General features: G+C 44.0%; 1 pseudogene; it reads right to left on the bottom strand.

Moving 5' to 3' along the window:
• Positions 1-228: 228 nt before the first annotated feature.
• LOC113879215 lies at positions 229-1,165 on the bottom strand (annotated as a pseudogene).
• Between the last annotated feature and the right edge of the window lie 3,383 nt (positions 1,166-4,548).

The raw sequence follows: 4,548 nt of genomic DNA, 5'->3' as shown, positions 1-4,548 counted from the left end.
TTCATGGCTTTATTAGTAATATGAAGATATTGACTTTTTCTCTGCTCACTGAATAACAAATCAATTCTTTCTAATGTAAGTTTCTTTCTCTCTCCTAAAACTGAAGTAGAATTGTTTGTATTTCTAAATTTCTAGACCTACCCTCTGGTTGTTTCTTTCAAAAACATTTTATTAAATGTCTTTATAGAGCAACATCCAGACTCCAAATCTAGTGGCCAAGAAGACCTATTATGCTGTGAGTACTGGCTGGGGCATGGCAGGTGGCTCTGGCTCCCCACCCTTCTCTTCGGAGGTGGGGGGGTGGTGGGCAGTATTTCCTCTTTGGGTTCCAGACTGTTCACGTGACCAGGCAGAGGCTTCTTGCATGCGTGCATGCTGAGTTGCTTCAGTCCTGTCCGACTGTTTGTGACCCTATGGACTGTAGCCCACCAGTCTCCTCTGTCCATGGGATTCTCCAGGCAAGAATACTGGAGTGGTTGCCATGCCCTCCTCCAGGGTATCTTCTCAATCCAAGGATTGAACCTATGTCTCTTAAGTCTCCTGCATTGGCAGGCTGGTTCTTTACCACTAGTGCCACCTGGGAAGCCCTAGGGGCTTCTAAGGGCCAGTCATATCAGTTGAGTCCTAAGGCAGCATGATCTTCACCTTAATGTCCAGCACAATCTGTCTGAGCAGCACATGGCACATGGTGGTGTCAACATCATAGTTAACATAGATGGTCCTCACTGTGGACCATCAGGCCATCCACAAACTTCATGGATTTAGCTCTCTGTCCTTGGAGTTTCCCAGACACCACGACTTCACAGTCCTTGACTACTCTCTGTGATGAACCACAGCATGCAAGAGCAGGCCCTAGCACTGTAAGGCCTCCTGGGAGTTTGTAACGCAGACACTATGCCTGGGCAAGGATAGCCAGACCTCTTGTGGCCACCTTTCCAGCATAAAGTTCTACACTGCCCTCAGAGAAGCCAAATCTCTTCTGAACCATGGAGAACATTCTGTATCCTGGTGGCCAAGACAATGATTTCTGTCCTGGTTGATGTAACTTGGACTTCAACCCCAGAGTACCCATCTTCAGCCAGCTCTCACATGAGAAACTCTTCAGTTCAGCTTTGAAGATGCCATCAGTGACAAACTTCCTCTTCTTGGAAATCTGCACCACCATCTTGCCTTCATACTCTGCTGAAAGGAAAGTGCCCTCTGGTTCTTAATTTAGCTGATTTTTCTTTGGAGGCTCAAAGCTGGCAGTTTTGACAGTTTACTCCCAAATTCTTGGAGGTACCTGGCTTGTGTAGTTCCATTTTCTTTTTAGATGTTTTTCTTTGTTAACAGCTTTCTCCTCTTATTTATTCACATCTATAGAATACAATGAATGAAAGTCACTTGGTTGTGTCTGACTCTTTGTGACACCATGGACTGTACAGGCCGTGGAATTCTCCAGGCCAGAATACTGGAGTGGGTAGCTTTTCCCTTCTCCAGGGGATCTTCACAATCCAGGGACTGAACCCAGTCTCCTGCATTGCAGATTAATTCTTTACCAGCTGAGCCACCAGGGAAGCCCCTATAGAATCAGTTCAGTTCAGTTCAGTTCAGTTGCTCATTCGTGTCCGACTCTTTGCGACCCCATGAATAGCAGCATGCCAGGTCTCCCTGTCCATCACCAACTTGTGGAGTTCACTCAAACTCACGTCCATCGAGTCGGTGATGCCATCCAGCCATTTCATCCTCTGTCGTCCCCTTCTCCTCCTGCCCCCAATCCCTCCCAGCATCAGAGTCTTTTCCAATGAGTCAACACTTCGCATGAGGTGGCCATAGTACTGGAGTTTCAGCTTTAGCATCATTCCTTCCAAAGAACACCTAGGGCTATAGCATCATTCCTTCCAAAGAACACCTAGGGCTGATCTCCTTTAGAATGGACTCTTTGGATCTCCTTGCAGTCCAAGGGACTCTCAAGAGTCTTCTCCAACACCACAGTTCAAAAGAATCAATTCTTCAGCACTCAGCTTTCTTCACAGTCCAACTCTCACATCCATACATGACCACTGGAAAAACCATAGCCTTGACTACATGGACCTTTGTTGGCAAAGTAATGTCTCTGCTTTTGAATATGCTATCTAGGTTGGTCATAACTTTCCTTCCAAGGAGTAAGCGTCTTTTAATTTCATGGCTGCAGTCACCATCTGCAGTGATTTTGGAGCCCCCCAAAATAAAGTCTGACACTGTTTCCACATCTATTTCCCATGAAGTGATGGGACCAGATGCTATGATCTTTGTTTTCTGAATGTTGAGCTTTAAGCCAACTTTTTAACTCTCTTCTTTCACTTTCATCAAGAGGCTTTTTAGTTCCTCTTCACTTTCTGCCATAAGTGTGATGTCATCTGCATATCTGAGGTTATTGATATTTCTCCCAGCAATCTTGATTCCAGCTTGTGTTTCTTCCAGTCCAGCGTTTCTCATGATGTACTCTGCATATAAGTTAAATAAGCAGGGTGACAATATACAGCCTTGACGTACTCCTTTTCCTATTTGGAACCAGTCTGTTGTTCCATGTCCAGTTCTAACTGTTGCTTCCTGACCTGAATAGAGTTGACTATGTGATAGAATTAACCATGCATTCAGAAAATAATTTCTTGGATCATGATAAGAGACTGAAGGTTTCTGGTTCAAGAAGGCAAAGTAGGAGGAGCATGACCTTGCCTCCTTCCATGAATGCACCAAATCAACTGCTATGCTTGGAACAATTTCCTCTTGGGGTGGAGTGGCGGGGGGAAGGTAGTAAGATATTGAGTATTGGTATCACTTCACAAGTCTGTATCTAGTAGACAATAATGGATAAAAAAATAAGCAAATATTGAGACTACTAATCAAGGTAGTTGAGGTGAAGGAAGCTATCTTCTACTTGTGTAGAAATTTGGATGGCATTCTGCGACATTTTGGCAAGTTTTAGAGGTGTAAAGCTTAGCTAAAAACAGCTTTCAGGCTCCAGTTATTAATAGACTCATCTTTAGTGAACTGAAATAATAGTTTTCACATGTAAGACCAAGGTCCCCTAGCAGTTCTTCTTGCTGAATTTTTCCCAAGCCCTTGAACTCTGCAATTACTAAGGCTTAAGGTGGTGTATGACAGTTTGATAAGTAGGACACTAACGTACGACTGTGATCAAATCATAGCCCTTCCACACTGAAGGTAGTGTGAAAAATACCCTTTCTTTGATCTCTTTCAAGTGAAACTAATGAGTGTTTATTTATCAGACACTGACAACATGCCCGACATTGTCATAGGTCTTACCAGAAATAAAAGAAAAAAGTCCCAAGGTCTTGCCTTCTCAGGAATTTAAAATTTAATTGGAGAAGGAACATTTTTTATTTAAGGAAAACTAAGAAATAAAATGGGCTTCCTTAGTGGCTCAGACTGTAAAAAATTCACCTGCAATGCAGGAGACATGGGTTCAGTCTCTGGGTTGGGAAGATCTCCTGGAGAGGTGAATGGCTACCCACTCCTGTGTTCTTGCCTGGAGAATTCCATGGACAGAGGAGCCTGATGGGCTACGGTCCACGGGGTCACAAAGAGTCAGACATGACTAACCAATCACACTAGCACACAAAGAGTAAAATATGACCATATGTGGAATTGAATGCAAAACTGAGGGCTACAGACTGTGTCTTATGTAACTTAGGAGTTTAGACAAAGGACAGAGGAATGATGACTAGAGGGAGCCATTTGAGAGGGCTTTCTTGGGAATGGTTATGATGTAGGCTTCTTCTCCCACAATTAGAATATGAATTAAATAATATACATGTGAATTAAATGCATGTTTAATAGAATATGAATTAAAGAAGGCTAGCACTTTCAGGATAAGAAGTAGTCCAATTGGATTAAATCAAGAAAAATAAAAACCGCTTAAGGTATTTCCAGCAGAGCGGTATTTACTATGGGGAACTAGGTTTCAACATTATTGGAGGGAATTCACTGGTGGTCCAGTGGCTAAGGCCCCACGTTCCCAAGGCAGGGGGCTCAGGTTCGATACCTGGTTGGGAAACTAGATCCTATATGCTGCAGCCAAGACCCGGTGCAGCCAAATAAATAATTTTTTAAAGAAAGCTTAAAATAGTTGTTGGAAAGGTTGGGGGAACAGAAAAGGAAGTGATGTTCTCAGACATAAGCAACTACAGGGAAATGCAGCCAGATGTGCAGCCCTGAATCCCTCCCTCTCAAGCATGCTGTGACGGTCTGTTACTTCACTCTAGCCCAGGTGTAGTGCAGGTGCCAGGGAGCTTCATAGCTACTGTGATGGCCTCAGGAAGAAAGGTTCCTACTCTTCTTCAACCCTCTAATCTCATGAGACAGCCTCTTGTTGGCAGAACCTTGACTGAACCAGATAGCAAAGGAGTCTGAAATGCAGCCTCTGGTCTTCCAGCCCCTGCTAAGCACCAACAACAGACATTGCCTGGTGAGATGTGGCGTAGTTTACGCAAGTGCTATTTTAGAAAGATTTCCCTGGTAGAAATTGAGGTCCCAGGTCCCCACTGATGCTCCTCCCTGCCCCCT

Source organism: Bos indicus x Bos taurus, chromosome 20 (assembly GCF_003369695.1).
Source record: "Bos indicus x Bos taurus breed Angus x Brahman F1 hybrid chromosome 20, Bos_hybrid_MaternalHap_v2.0, whole genome shotgun sequence".
In the NCBI taxonomy this organism is placed as follows: domain Eukaryota; kingdom Metazoa; phylum Chordata; class Mammalia; order Artiodactyla; family Bovidae; genus Bos; species Bos indicus x Bos taurus.
The sequence above is the reverse complement of the archived record's forward strand: the minus strand, read 5'-3'. Positions and strand labels throughout refer to the sequence as shown.